At 43.5% G+C, this 16,860-nt stretch overlaps 1 long non-coding RNA gene across 1 annotated transcript in view; it reads right to left on the bottom strand.

Moving 5' to 3' along the window:
• Nucleotides 1-1,684: 1,684 nt before the first annotated feature.
• LOC306936759 overlaps nt 1,685-16,860 on the bottom strand; it is a 166,629-nt gene continuing 151,453 nt past the window's right edge. Inside the window, exon 3 of the long non-coding RNA XR_013791529.1 lies at nt 1,685-2,163. This is a non-coding gene — a long non-coding RNA (uncharacterized lncRNA). The remainder of the gene's footprint in view (nt 2,164-16,860) is intronic.

The following is a 16,860-nucleotide window of genomic DNA, read 5'->3' as shown; positions in this document are numbered from 1 at the left end:
ATGTTAATAGTTAATCACCGTTAAGAAATTTGTCAATTAAACTTAACAGTAAATAATTAAATTGAAATTAATCCAAAAGTCTGCGGTTCTACAATTCAGTGGTTTTCTGTGAATGTAATGCTGTCTGCGCGCGCGTGTGGCCGAGGAACGCACATACCTGGCCCTGTATCGTCAATGGTCAAATAAATATTATAAATACAATAAATGTTATGCCTTTTGTATTATTTCTGTATATCAGCAAAATGTAGATTTTTATGTTAGACATTGAGGGAAATTATGATTTTTACAAAAATGGCACTTATCAACTAACCAGTTAATCGATCGATATAAGGTTATCAAAACTTATCAATTATCAATTAACCCATTTTGGGCGGGAACCCCTTTTGGTGTTAGCATTATGTTATGCTTTAGCTATTGAAAAATAGCAGATCTACAAGCTCATAGCGCGCCACCGAGTGGTGCGCTACATGCTTGTAGTTCTGCTATTTTTGAAAAATCGATGAACGACTGACATAGAAACATAGCTTTTTCAGAAAACTGTCAGGATTTAGAAGACAATTTTAGAATCTGATCTCAATTTTAGAATCTGGTTCAGGCCATCCCTAGCCTGAACCAATCGAATAACCAATAAATAGTTAGCGTGTAGATCTCAACCAATAAAAGTGTTTGAGGGCCAAGAAACCTCGTTCAAATAGAGACTCTGCGAGTGAATGTAGGAGGGGTGGACGACGGCGCTGCATGCTCACAGTGAGTCAGGACAGTCTCATTGAAAAACATGTATTCTAATGAGATTTCAACGCTCGCATCGCTGGCAGCGTGGATGAGCTGTAAGGACACTTGACCGAGCACTACAGAGTTCCAGACGGGGCCAAATGTCCAATGTTTTACATTTTTGATCCTTGAACCTTGAAAGAAAATAATTCCAAAATGTGATTAAAACCCAAAATAACAATTTTAAAAGGTATTGTTTTTGAATACATTATTCACAAATGTACCTACAAAGAGATTGATTTGTACACACTGTAGAAAATACAATTCGTTGATGTGATCCACTTTTTTAAGATTTAAAAAGTCACTTTTTAATCTGCTCTGAAGAAGCCTCGTTTGCCGAAACACGTCAGCGTTCTCAAATAAACATGAGGTAAAAGCATCTGAGCCAGTCTTGCATGTGTGTTATTTTCTTTATGAGTTATTTTCAAAGCTGAGCACCCACTGCCTTAACCAAGGGCAGTTTCCACTCCAGAGGAAGTGCACCTGCTTTTCTTTCTTTAACTGCATAGATAGACTTTATTGTTCCAGAAGGGATATTTGTTTCCACAGACCATTCAACATAAGAAACATTATCATACGAGATATACGATACATACAGTGAAGACGAAATATAGAATCTCCACAGCAGATCCATATACTTACTAGCACACACCGACGTCACCTGAGTCGACTAAATTAAGCCACGTTTTTCTTTTTTGCATCTCAAAGTTCATATCTCCAGCATACTGCATTCATTGCTGGTTTACTCCAATGTTTACAAACATCGACACAATGACAGCGTTTCTGCAGTCAATGCATATATAGGAGGAAGAGGAAAGGGGGGAAGCAGGCATGCCCTGTTTCACCCCAGTTAAACTGCAGAGCACAGTGAATGTTTCTTCTTGTGCATGTCCCTTGTGGAGCACTTGGCATTGCATGTCCTGTATGTGATGTTTATTTATTTGGGGGGAGGGGGGGGGTCCATAGTGTGCCATTAAATTCCACTGCAGCTCGCAGCCTACGCTGTGGAATGCCCCTCTCAAGGTCAATGTTATTGACATAAACAGGTGTGTTCCATTCTATGGGTTGCTCGATGGAATTCCTGAGTGCGTTAGCAATCTGGTCACGGTCATGATCTTCCGTTCCCTGAAACCATATGGGCTTGGTTTTCTCTCGTCATCCTCATCGTCATGCACTGACGGAGTCCAGGGTTTAAATTCCGGGCTTGTATAAGCAGTAGTCACTCACGCCGTGACCCTCACGGCCTCACGGCAAAAAAGGACATACACAGAGAGCCCTCCGTCAGTCCAGTCGGGTCTCCTTATCGGTCAAAGAGAGAAAAGCACTCTGGGGGTTGGAAAAGATCCCAGGAAACTTAAGTGGTCTGTAGTGAAAGAAGAGACCTGCAATAACCTGCAGAGAGAGACATGTGGGACAAATACTATATTAAGAAGGAGAAGGAAAAAAAATCTATTTCACTGATTGAATTTCATACCGTGAAGTTTGCTGACTGTATCATCAGAGCGCGTAACCTTGGAACGATGCACCGCAAAAATCCTGAGTGAATATTCAACACTGAGAGAATAATAATTAAGCTAGGGGGCAGGAATTTCAGGGAGGCCATGAAGGTAAATGGTAAATGGTGCATTTATATAGCGCCATTATCCAAGGCGCTTTACATAGATTGTACATTACATTCACCCGTTCACACACACACACACATGCATACACCGATTGCGGCAGAAGCCATGCAAGGTACCAACCAGCACATCGGGAGCAATTTGGGGTTCAGTGTCTTGCCCAGGGACACTTCGACATGTGGACAGGAGGAGCCGGGATTCGAACCGCCGACCCCTGGATCATTGGACGACCTGCTCTACCTCCAGTCTCCCCGCGGCCCCGAGGCCATGGCCTTCAGGATATACCCTTAACCCATCTGGTGGCAAAACTGGGTAGTGTTGCCAGACAACACTACAACAAGGGCCCTCTGGGATAGTTCAGAATTTTTGAACTTAAGTTGTATGAAATACTGCTCTGATTTTGGTTAAATATTAAGTAGTTCCGGTCATTTTGTGGGGGGCACTGGGGGCCACGCATTAAAAGTAAATTAATTCACAAAACTAGCGTCATTTGTATACTTTTTGTGTCCATATCACTACGCCCAGTAGTTCTACATTGCAGTATTGCTACTTCTTCTCAAGTAGAACATTTGAGTACTTCACCAGTGGTGAACTGCCCCCCCCCCCCCCCCCCCCCCCACCCAGCAGCATACAGCCCAGTGAATCATGTAGGGATCGCAGTGGACAGTGAGCCATCACTCATGTATATTGGATGTTGGCTGAGCCTCCATGCCGGTCCGTGGGGTTTATGTATCATTATCAGCTGTCTATCTCTTCTTCTCATCCTCCTGATACAGTGAAGGTCCCCCCGCGAAGCCGTGCACATGCGCGTGCGTGCGTACATGCGTGTGAGAGAGAGAGAGAGAGAGAGAGAGAGAGAGAGAGAGACACACACACATGGGCAGTGTCAGTAACCCAATAGGCATATCAGTCCTCAGCATGCATGCCTCACACAGAGAGAGAGAGGTCACACAAAGGTGAGAAAAGATGGACGGAGGTGTTTGTTTTTTTTAGAGATATGGGCAGAGGAGGAGGAGGAAGGAAGGATGGCAGGGCCCGGGCCGGGCCGGGCTAGCGGTCCAGGTACCTGGGCTAGCGGTCCAGGTACCTGGGCTAGCGGTCCAGGTACCTAGGCTGGATTCCTGACATTGTGTTGCGTGTTCGAGTCCTGATCCCGACGACCTTTGCTGCGTGTCTTCCCTCCCTGAAAATGTATTAACAGTTTGCAGAATTGCAGTACATTTCAAGCACAAACTCAATACAAAGGCTGTTAACTGTGAGTGGACGACCCAATTAAGCATTACACTTGTTTCCAATAGGGTCCACAATGTTCAATTCATCATCTCCCCATCTCTCTCTCCGTTTCCCGTCAACCTGTGATCTATCAATAAAGGCAAAAAGCCCCAAAGAAATCTTAAAAAACGAAGGATGGCAGACGGATGAGGCCTCTGAAAGTGTCTATGATGAAACACCACAAGTCAAATAGAGTTGGATATAGAGTAGCAGTAAAACGAGCTGGCTGCCTCTCGCCTATCTGTCGACATAGTCAAATCCTTTAAGTGTTAAAGTTCCAATCTGCAACATTTATATCATACCTGGGGTTGGAATTAGGTGGTGTAACAGCCTGAATGGTTAAGTAACATCTCTCTAGCCAAGATTATACCCCTTGTGTTTTTCACACCTGTATTCTTCTATTTATTATACGTTTGGGGGTTTAGACATCTTTATACTGTCCAGTTGATACTCCACCTTGTGATTTTCATACATATTCTGGTGAATAATCTAGATGTACAGTAAGCCTATATTACAGACAGTATAGAACAAGTGGAGTCCAGGGTTCCTTGAGGGGGTTCTAAATGGGCCCTTTGCATGTCTGTAACTCTGACAGTGTTCAATTGGGTCCATTTGGTCCCATTTGTACACTCTCAGAGTTAAGGGGGTCCTCGACATTCCAAAGCTTTGAGAATCAGAATCAGGTTTGTCGTCACATCACGGTTTTACAAGTAAAAATCACACCTGTGTGAACTGAGTGGTGTAAGGTCTTATATAGACTGATCAGCTGTGGTCTGACGTAATGTCTGACGTAATGAAATCACACCCGTGTGAACTGGGTGACCATAGCAACCATGCTCATTTTTTGGTACGAACAGACAGACAGACACGTAAACTAACAAAGCCAGTTGTAGGAGTGGTTTACACCACTCAAAAAACAGTGGGTGAAATTCGTCCACGTCAACTAGTCCCTGGTTGGTTCAGGAAGAGCAAAAAGAAGGTCTAAAGGCCAGCCTATTGAGCCTAACGGCATTGGCAGATGGCAATTAGCTCTTCGTTAAGTCTCTCCACAACCCGTCCTTGTCCAATAGACACGTTAGCAGCGAGCTAGGAGACAGGGAAAGCTGTCCTTCTCCCCCATAGAGATGCATGTTAAATGACGGGATTTCTCCATATAAATAATGGATCATTTCAGTAGCAAAACCTTCTGTAGGAGAAAACTATCGCACACCTAGCAATCAGGCGTATGCACAGGTGCGTAGGCCAGTGGACATCAAAGAAAGCAATAAGGTACACCCGCACACTGTGTATCTGCTCGGCACAAGAGTATTGTCTTATTTAATGAAGCAACGTTTCGGTCACTAGGGACCTTCCTCAGGCAGTAGCAAAACCTTAAAAATGTCTTCTAAATCTAGTCAACCAGGTAGGCTGTATGCACTAGGCAAATGTGCATGACATATTTCAATAAACTAGAAATACGAGGAAATGACAGGTTGAAACAGTATCCAACAATCAACTTCAATGACCGTTCTCATGTTGCACGGTAGGACTACGGTCATTAGTATTATTGCCATCACCTGGGTGGCTCAGTCGTGAAACTTCCCCGACGTTAAGCTGTGTATGTGTTCAACAACACAGCCATGCAAAATAACACTGACAGCTACAGTATGAGACGAAAGCTTGCCCTGCATAGCAACGGTTGCTAAACTGTTTGGATTGGCATTGGACAAGCACTTTTTGGGGTGGGATTTACAGTAGCAACGGGCTAATTGAGAAGCGCAGGTAATATAGACCACTTGGGGACGATTTGAAGCTTAAACTGGTGAATAATTGTGCTGGTAAAGTTCACTGACACAGAATGGGGCCATGACATCCAGTAACCGGGTTACGGTTATACCAATATGTACGTCATGCAACGGCATGTCTATTTTAACCCATTTTGACCTGAGTTCGATTATGTCTTCTAAATCATGACAGTTTTCAGAAAAACCCATGTTTCTATGTCAGTGGTTCTCAACCTTTTTCATGTCAAGGACCCCAACAATTATATGTATTTGGTCGCCGACCCCCATCTGAAAATATGTTGTTTCAGGGACCCCCCCAGATTCAAAGATTTGAGTTAAAAACATTCGTTCTGAAAAAATATATATTCCAATTTTGCGCCACATTTTCACGATGTTTTCAAAAATATCAGACCTACAAGCTCGTAGCGCGCCACTCGGTGGCGCGCTACGAGCTTGTAGATCTGCCATTTTTCAATGGCTAAATTATAATATGTTTAAAACACCAAAAGGGGTTCCCGCCCAAAATGGGTTAACACCCAATATGCACTCTAACGCTAATGCACCAACATCACGCACTGCGTGATACGAGTTCAATACATAATAATGCAGTAAGTGCGGTCGCATATATGCTGCATTAACACACAGAGTGCGGCATGCGTTGTGTAACGTGTAATGTAATTCACACGTAATAATTCACACACACACATCAAAGCTTGCACAGATCTATGTGATAAGGAAACTGTAGCGTGCCGAGTGTGTCATGTGTGTGTCTCTATGTGTGTGCGCTTGTCTGTGTTAAAGTGTGTGTGTGTGTGTGTGTGTGTGTGTGTGTGCGTGCATGCGTGTGCGCCTGCCAGTGGATTAGCCCAGTTGACGTATAATGATTTTGCCTTCTATAAAGCTGCCGGCTGACTCATTATGGGTCCTGTATGCGCGCTGATGACATCACCACGTGTCTCGTACATACATAGCGCTTATCCCCCCCACGCCTCTATATTTATCATCCGATCATATTTATAGAAAGATGCTCCTTGTAGTCGAATCCACAAGTTTCTTCCCGTTGCAAAGAAGAGAGCCTCGGAAGCCTTTTGGAGGTTTTTAAATCCCGAGAGTCAGAGAACTGAAGCAAAGCTTTGATCCTTGCCGTCGGGCAGAAACCTCATATCTCCAAATTTCAACATTTTTTTCCAATGTTTCAACAACGTGTGAACTTGTACTGTTACTTGTTATTTTCACTATATGGAACTATAGTACTGTATGAGGTTTTATTGTGGCAGCGGTGGCCGAACGGATTGCGGAGCGGTCTTGATACCGGGAGGTCGCCAGTTCGAATCAGCGGTCCGACACGTTAAAAATTACCACCGCTGAAGTGCCCTTGAACAAGGCATTGAACCACTACGATGATCTATGAGCAGGGCCTGGCTGGAAACAAGTTCTTGAGCTTAGCCCAGATACCCTGGGTAAATATAGTAATCATTTCATTTAATTTCATTGTTCACTATGGCACGGATTTGGACATATGAGGTTTTATTGTTCACTATGGCACGGATTTGGACATATATGAGGTTTTATTTTTCACTATGGCACGGTTTTGGACATATATGAGGTTTTATTGTTCACTATGGCACAGTTTTGGACATATATGAGGTTTTATTGTTCACTATGGCACGGTTTTGGACATATATGAGGTTTTATTGTTCACTATGGATCGGTTTTGGACATATATGAGGTTTTATTGTTCACTATGGCACGGTTTTGGACATATATGAGGTTTTATTGTTCACTATGGCACGGTTTTGGACATATATGAGGTTTTATTGTTCACTATGGCACGGTTTTGGACATATATGAGGTTTTATTGTTCACTATGGCACGGTTTTGGACATATATGAGGTTTTATTGTTCACTATGGCATGGTTTTGGACATATATGAGGTTTTATTGTTCACTATGGCACGGTTTTGGACATATATGAGGTTTTATTGTTCACTATGGCACGGTTTTGGACATATATGAGGTTTTATTGTTCACTATGGATCGGTTTTGGACATATATGAGGTTTTATTGTTCACTATGGCACGGTATTGGACATATATGAGGTTTTATTGTTCACTATGGCACGGTTTTGGACATATATGAGGTTCTATTGTTCACTATGGCACGGTTTTGGACATATATGAGGTTTTATTGTTCACTATGGCACGGATTTGGACATATATGAGGTTTATGCCCGACAGACAGCAACGCTATATTTATTCCGTGGTGTATAAAGACACGGTATAGCGCAGGAAGTAAATTGCCTTGGGAAGATATTTCTCCCGTTTCCATCCGAGGTGTGCATGGGCTGAGATAGCAATATGACAGTTGGAGGGGACGCCGTTCTCGGAACTGGATCACGTTTAAGTTCCTCTGACACCAACGTAAAGCAGAGGCCTGTGGCAAGGCCTGAAACTTGAATGCTTTAACTCTCCCTGACTTCAGTCTTATACGGTATGTCTTCATGGGAGAGGGATAGAGCTGTGTGTGTGTGTGCGTGTGCGTGTGCGTGTGTGTGTGTGCGCGCGCGCAAGGGAGGTTCCAGCCTTATAGCTGACATCACTTTGATTAATTCTGAAGATCTGTGTGCTCAAATGAATGTATAATGAGCGCTGTCCAATGTTCAGCTGGAGCTATTCACATGCTTTTCAGCAGTGGTTGAAAGCAAGTAGTTCTCAAAACATTATGTCAGGGTCCCCCAAATTAACACAGTCGCGGACCCCTTTCTGAAAATGTTTTGTGCCAGGGACCTCCCAGACAAGAAGATTTATGTAAAGTATAAACTATTGCAAATGTGACAATTGTGAAAATTGTGAAAATAGTGAAAATAACCGATCTACAAGCTCACAACGTGTTGCTTCGCACCACGTTGTGAGCTTGTAGATCGGCTATTTTCACTAGTTCCGGGCGAATATCGAATCTTCCGTTTTGGGTCACGAGCTGAAAAGTTTGGGGAACCGCGGCCATAGACTACTACTGGAGTGAGATGGAGCAGATTAGGAATGTATACCAATGTAACCACCCATGCTGGAGAACAGGAGCCCCTACTCTCAACAGTAAAGCGTCGCAAACTGGCCTGGTATGGTCATGTCACAAGGCATACCTCGCTGGCAAAGACCATCCTACAGGGGACGGTGGAGGGGAAACGGAGAAGAGGCAGGCAGAGAAAGGCCTGGATGGACAACATCAAGGAATGGACTGGCTGCAGCTTACAGACCCTGCTGCGCACAGCTGAAGACAGGAAGCGCTGGAGATCCCTGACTGCCCAAGCATCCACCATGACACCCCTACGGCCCCTAGGCCATGGGATGAGTAAGAGTAAGTAAGTACCAATGTAATGTAGGAAGGATTATTTTATTTATTTGTTGAGAATGTTCCCCCCAGAAGAACATGGATGCTGGGTTTCTGTGAGACTTCTCTTACTGATTCAACATTTCTTGTTTCATCTTTGATTAGCCGGAAACAAAACGCATCTTCCCGTTGGCTGTGAGAGCCTGTAAAATGTGTTTCACTGTAGGGCTGACACGATCACTTGAAGATTAATTGCAGCACAAATAATTGCGATTAACGGTTTTAATTGCTTTTTTGGCATTGAACATTGGCTCTGAACATCAAATTTGCATTTCCGTTTGGCTTTTAGGCTTTGTAAACAAAAATTGCACAATTGTTTTACTCTAGTAAAAGTATCAATACAGTAATATAGAAATACTCCGTTACGTCCTGAATTCTAAATGTACTCAAGTAAAAGTACAAAAGTGTTGGTATCAAAATGTACTTAAAGTACCAAAAGTAGAAAGTACTCATTGTGCAGAATGTCTCATTTAACGTTTTCTAATGTATACAATTATTTAGAAAATAGCACAGATCTACAAGGAAATAGTGTTTGTTGACCACCAAGTGTCACTGTTGCGCAGCCGCACACACGCACGCACGTATGTATGTATGTATGTACAGACAGCAGAGAGCTCTAGGACTCAGAGCAGCAGTCGTACCCAGACAGACAGCAGAGAGCTCTAGGACTCAGAGCAGCAGTCATACCCAGGTACACAAGTAGGCAAACATGGCCTACTTGTGTGCAAGGCGCAAGTTGGCATCTCGACAGAGTTCATTTGCATAGTTGCCTCTGGGATGAGTAGAAGTAAAAAGTATTGGATATTGGAAATACTCAAGTAAAGTACAAATACCTCACAATAGTACTGTGCAGTACAGTGGGGCAACTGTGGCTCAAGAGGTAGAGCAGGTCGTCCAATGATCCATGGGTCGGCGGTTCGAATCCCGGCTCCTCCTGTCTACATGTCGAAGTGTCCTTGGGCAAGACACTGAACCCCAAATTGCTCCCGATGTGCTGGTTGGTACCTTGCATGGCTTCCGCCGCAATCGGTGTATGAATGTGTGTGTGAATGGGTGAATGTAATGCACAATCTATGTAAAGCGCCTTGGATAAAGGCGCTATATAAATGCACCATTTACCATTTACCATTTACAGTACTAAGTAAATGTACGTAGTTACTTTCCACCACTGAAAATGTGTATACTGGATAGGAACACTCTTTCTGTGTGCAAGCAGAGATTTATCAGGAGCTCAAGCGAATCAGCGTAAATCTGTGATGTTGACAACAAAAGCGCTCTATATTCCCTCCGCTTCCGCAGCCGGTATAGGCTTTTGAAGTAAAGAACTGCCGTTTCTACGCGAATAAATCTCCCACGTATGCTGCCGTTGTTCCTCCATGTATCTCACTTTTTAAACAGGACTGCAACGGGAGTTCAATCAGCGCAGTCAGACGGCGATAGAACGAGGTGCAAAGTGTTTTTGATCTCGTTAAATTGCATAGACGGGCGAGCAAGAAGAGACAGAAATCATTTTTATTTCCATTCAATTAGCTGCCCGCCTCCCTGTGACCTCATTACCCTCATCAGTCGAATGTTTGAGCTGTGAAAATGGCTCGTTTCCAAAAGTGACGTATAATTATGAGTCGCAAACGACTGCCATTTGAATGAGGCCACCACCCAGTGTAGCAGGTGAGTGTGCATTTCGGTTAACAACAAATTAAATGAGGCCGTCCAGTGTAGCAGGTGAGTGTGCATTTCGGTTAACAACAAATTAAATGAGGCCGTCCAGTGTAGCATGTGAGTGTGCATTTCGGTTAACAACAAATTAACGATTCTCGAAATTCTCGATTTCACAATGACTTCCCTGAGTTTAGTTTACTTTGTTTTCACAATGGAAAATCAAAGTAAAACGACTTTTCTTTTTTTGCAAGTTGCGTTTATGTTGTATATTGTACTGATTACAATCACTATAGTGATTGTGAATTCTTTTAGGATCAACCTCTTGAGTTTTTGGCCTTTTTTGACGGGGCCCCGCAAAAAACAAATGGTGCTTTCATACTGAACTTTTAACCCATTTCGGACGGGAACCCCTGTTGGTGTTTTAAGCATTCTGTTCTATTTTAGCTATTGAAAAATAGCAGATCTACAAGCTCATAGCGCGGCACCGAGTGCCGCACTACGAGCTTGTAGATCTGCTATTTTTGAAAAATTGTGAAAATGTGGCTCAAATCTTTGAATATATATTCTTTCAGAGCGAACGTTCTTTTTACTCAAATCTTTGCTTCTGTATATATATGATTATAGGCAGCCTCTACTGAAGGTTCACACTGAAGCACTAGAAGAATATCCCCCACCAAGCCGTTTTAAACGGGATCCCCACATGCAGCTGATGTTACACCTGAGAGGTCTAGGGTAGCAGGTTCCATAATATCCCTTCATGCTACTCGGAGGATCCACTATCAGGTTCCACGGCTCCGCTGTCCTGTTAACCGCTCATGTGGCACGAAGCTTCACTTCAACTGAACAGATAATAATGGCAGAAGTCTCCTGTGTGTGTGTGTGTGTGTGTGTGTCTGTGTGTGTGTGTGTGTGTGTGTGTGTGTGTGTGTGTGTGTGTGTGTGTGTGTGTGCATACGTGCGTGCGTTCGTGTGTGGCGCAGCATTGTGACAGTTTGCTAGGAACACACATATTGTTGCATCCACTTATGGTCTGGATGTATGAGAAATGACACATTATATGGGAAGTGCAATTGTGTGTGTGTGTGTGTGTGTGTGTGTGTGTGTGTGTGTGTGTGTGTGTGTGTGTGTGTGTGTGTGTGTGTGTGTGTGTGTGTGTGTGTGTGTGTGTGTGTGTGTGTGTGTGTGGCATTTGAGAGATGATGTGGTTGTTTTATGGTTTAAATCAGTGGTTTTCAACCAGTGGTCCTTGAGGGGGTTCCAGGTGGTCCCCAGCTAAATGATGGACAGTGGGAAATGGACACCAAATGGAAAAAAACAAATGGAAAAAAATGAAAAAACAAATGGAAATGTTACGCTCTCGAGTGTTACATTATTGTTAAACATCTGCATTACTTAATTTAGAAGAAGTCTACGCAATTAGAGAATGTAGAAGAATTGTTATTTTGATGGTTTGCCTGTTGTCTCTCCTAATGGTACCACATCAATACAGCATATGGAATTGTGGACAAAATCTTATCCAACGACAACATATTATTCAAAGTTTTGGGTCAGAGAGGCAAAAGCTCATCAGATGGTGGTCCGTGGCTCAAATGCAGAATAAATAATGGACCTTGAGATGAAAAGGGTTGAAAACCACTGGTTTAAATTGTTAGGCTTACAATTAGGAAAAGATGCTGGTTGGAGTGTGTGCTTGCATGCGTGTGTACATTATGTGGCTACAGAGCTTAAAAGTGAATGTCATCTTCCTTTCCTGCCCACTATGAACATAACATTCCCTCAGGCTATCACAACCCTGAACAGTGACCAAGCTGACCAGGTCAACTGACTTTAACCCAATAAGACCTGAGGCCCATTCTACAAATCAGTGGGATTATTTTTTCAAGATTTTTCAAAAGACGTTCATTTTCTTTTGAATAGCCAACGCAAAAATCTAATATGACACTTTTCTGGATTGAATGGGTTCATCTGTAAATATTCTATCACAAAAGAGGGCAAACTATGTATATATGTTTTTAGTTTTTTTCATTATTTGGACAGGACATTATTGTACACACACGCACACACACAGAGCGTACTGTACATGTGTGCAGTCATGTATTTACATATTTATTCCATGTTTCTCAGCTCATTCTCTGAGCTGTAGTGAACAGCTAACGACTGCTGTGATCCATGTTAGGAATTGTAAAAGCTCAAATCAATAATATATCAGTATTCTGGTATGAACCTGCGGGCCGCATTAAGTGAAGGTGGGGGCCGCATGTGGCCCCCCCGGGCCACCAGTTATGCCGCTAGCGCGTATGTTTCAGAACACAGAGAGGAGGACTATCGTCTTATTAAACTGCAGGTGAATGATATCCGCCTCTGAAAGTGAACCCGGAGGGAAAACAATAGTCCACACTAGGCTGAGCCTGTCAATCAGAGCCGGTGGCATCAATGTTATCACTCGGCAGATCCCGTGGGCTCGTATAGATCCGTCTCTCATCCTCCATACCTGACCCCGCCTCCCTGTGGACTGCAGATTGACGACATGGGGCATTCATTAAATGCGTGCGTGCGTGCGTGCGTGCGTGCGTGCGTGCGTGCGTGCGTGCGTGCGTGCGTGCGTGCGTCCCGGACGTGTCACCGACACGCCTACAAGCTCACAACGTGTCGATATACAGTATACCGGCTAGTTTTTACTATTCAAAAATGTTTTTCAGAATAGTAAAAAAAAAGGCGTACACGCACGCACGCACGCACGCACGCACGCACGCACGCACGCACGCACGCACGCACGCACGCACGCACGCACGCACGCACGCACGCACGCACGCACGCACGCACGCACGCACGCACGCATTTAATGAATGCCCCATGTCGTCAATCTGCAGTGTCACAAAAATAACTATTTTTATGTTATGTCTGTGTGTTTTATAAATATCTAAATATCTAACCAAGGGAAAGTATTATCAAGAGTTTAGCGTTAAATAAATACTAAAACATTTTGAACACAGATCATTTTTCCTGAAAAGTGAACGGTTCTGCACTTACGAGCTTTCTAGCTGACTGCAACGTAAGGCCAGCAAGTTATGGATCACAGCAGTCGTTAGCTGTTCAATACAGCTGAGATAATGAGCTGAGAAACATGGAATAAATATGTAAATACATGAATGCACACATGTACAGTACGCTGTGTGTGTGTGTGTGTGTGTGTGTGTGTGTGTGTGCGCGCACACGTTCGCGTGAGTGTGTGGCGCAGCAGTGTGACAGTTTGTTAGGAACACACAGTGTTGCATCCACTTATGGATGTATGAGAAATTACGCATTATATGGGAAGTGCAATTGTGTGTGTGTGTGTGTGTGTGTGTGTGTGTGTGTCAACAAGAGGACACAAGCACAGACACACACACACACAACACTATGCATTGCAAATGGTTGACACCCTTGGGCTGGATCATTATTGATGAGTGACCCTTACAAGGTCACAGTAATGTGACGCACACACACACACACACACACACACACACACACACACACACACACACACACACACACACACACACACACACACACACACACACACACACACACACCCCATATAATGCGTCATTTCTCATAAGTGGATGCAACACTGTGTTGCTAACAAACCGCCACCCTGCCGCGCCACCGATACTCTGATGAACCCCTGATGAGAAACACGCATGTACTGTATGCACACACGCCACGCGCACACACATTGCCACGCGCACACACGCGCACACACATTCACACACGCCACGCGCACACACATTCACACACGCCACGCGCACACACATTCACACACGCCACGCGCACACACATTCACACACGCCACGCGCACACACATTCATATTTTGTCGGCACACTCACTTTCTCTGTCTGAATTTCTCTCTTTTTCTGAATTTCTCTTTTTCCACCGACCTGCTGCAGCGGGAGATGTGACAAGAAATGGGTTCATATTATACAGCATTTCTCTCGCTAGTTTACTGAAACTAGTTGCAGGCGTTAAAGTCCTGCTTATTATTATAGGCATAAGCAGTGTCATGAAGCATCGGGGCATTATTTCACGCGTTGCGATGCATTGTGTGAGCTTGGAGCTCTGAGTGGAGCAGCTTGTAGATCTGCTATTTTTCAATAGTTTAAGTATAACATAATGCTTATAGTTAAAACACCAAAAGGGGTTCCCGCCCCAAAATGGGTTAAATATAAGGTTTTCTTCATTTTCAAAAACATATATATTTAGTTGGGGTTTTTTTTTTTCATTTCCTGAAAAATGAACATGTTGGACTTTAGGTGGTTTCTTCCCGACAGCAGAGATTTACAAATACATAAATTAACACTCAGGATTTGACTGTGTACTAAAGCCTTAAGTTCCACAGCTCCATTGTAAGTATCTCCCATAATCAATATAGCAGATCAGCCATTATCTGCTGGATAATTATTCTGTCAGCTGTAGGCGCTGCTGTGTCCATGTGTTATTATCCCACCTGTATGCTTGAACCAACTGAAACCAAACCTACATTTAATTAACCCATTTAGAACTTACGACGAAATTAGTCTTCTAAATCCTTTTCTGAAAAACCTATGTTTCTATGTCAGTGGTTCTTAAACATTTTCATGTCAAGGACCAAAAATATATGTAATTGGCCACCGACCCCCACGTGAAAATATGTAGTTCCAGGGACCTCCCCCAGAGGCAAATATTTGAGTTAAAAACGTTCGCTGTGAAATTCAAAGATTAAAAAAAAAAATAGCAGACCTACAAGCTCGTAGCGCGGCACTCGGTGCCGCGCTATGAGCTTGTAGATCTGCTATTTTTCAATAGCTAAAGTAGAACATAATGCTTAAAACACCAAAAGGGGTTCCCGCCCAAAAAGGGTTAAAGCTGCAAGCGGGCCCTCGCGTCTGTGCATGTTACAGGCAAATTTTGACCAATCAGAACTGGGTAACTCTGATGAAGGGCAAGGATTTCCTGAGTCCAGTGAGACGACTCATGACTCTCTACGACAAACTGTTCAAAGTTATGGCCAATGACGGATGACATATCGACCAATCAGAAGAGGGGTCGGGATAATTGGAATTTCAATCGAATCAAGTGACGTGACTCAAAAGTCTGTACGACAAACCGTTGAAAAGTTATAGAAATAAATAGGAACTATCACATTTTGACCAATCAGAAGAGGGGGCGGGGCTACGTTAGACCAATGAAGTACAAGAACCAAGTGGAAATGAAACCACCCCCAAGTCTGTACGACAGTTCATAAAAACTTGATCTTGTACAGTGGTTGACACTAAGGTCTCAGAGGCACTTGCCCGTCGGGCAAATAAAGGTCATGTTCCACTTGCCCTCAGCTCATGGCCACTTGGCCCCCAAAATATATTGTAGGCCTACATTTTGCATTACTGTTTATTTTAACGTATTCTTTACTTTCTACTTGCATGCTTGAAATGAGCCGGGAGCTCTCTCATAGCTTCACGCGTGCTAGTAGAGCTACACGCTACAGTGTCAGTGTGTGTGGTGGTGGTGGTGGCGGCGGCGGGGGGGTTGCTTGGGAGAGAGATAGAAAGCAGGGGAAGATGCAGAGGCGGCGCGCAATGATCACGTTCAAGACATATATATCTCATGTTGTGTAAATGTTTATATAGCCAACTAAACTAAGACGTTCACTCAAAATGCACACTTGCCCGATCGGGCAAGCCGGTAGCAACCTTCACCTCCCCGACCATTTTTTTTTACTTGCCCCGGGCAAGCGGGCAACCGTTAGTGTCAACCCCTGTTGTAGATCTGCTATTTTCACTTCCTGTTTTTGAGGGGCGCCAGCCCCTCCTATACACAGGTTTAACGTTTGTCTTTAGTTCAATGTTTGTTTTGTAAACGCCATTGACAATGAAGGGAAAATTTACGTCATAATGTACCTCATTACGTCATATTGTCTCTTTATTGTTAATGGCGTTTAATGTTTGTGTTGGCACCGTTTGTTTCACATCACCATTACATCACCTAATCAACATGAGTTAGACTTTAATATATTAGAGCCTCTCACTTCACACGGGTGTGATTTTTCATCATTAAGGTATTTCGTGTATGCTGAGCGAGTTCATTAAAGTGCGATATGTGAAAATGGCATAAATTGCACCAAAACGCCACAATAATTGCAAAATGGCTGAATTCCTGTGAGGTTTAGGTCATGGCGCCAAGAGACGTTTTTGTAAGTCGGGACATGATACAGGTGTGTAGTAGTGTACCCATTTGCATACATGTAGGTTAACCCCTTTTGGTGTTTTAACTAAGCATTATGTACTTTAGCTATTGAAAAATAGCAGATCTACAAGCTCCTAGCGCGCCACCGAGTGGCGCGCTACGAGCTTGTAGGTCTGCTATTTTTGAAAAAT

The sequence above is a fragment of the Electrona antarctica genome, assembly GCF_951216825.1.
Source record: "Electrona antarctica genome assembly, chromosome: 14".
Taxonomy (NCBI): Eukaryota; Metazoa; Chordata; class Actinopteri; order Myctophiformes; family Myctophidae; genus Electrona; species Electrona antarctica.
This window is presented reverse-complemented; position numbering and strand designations above follow the sequence as displayed.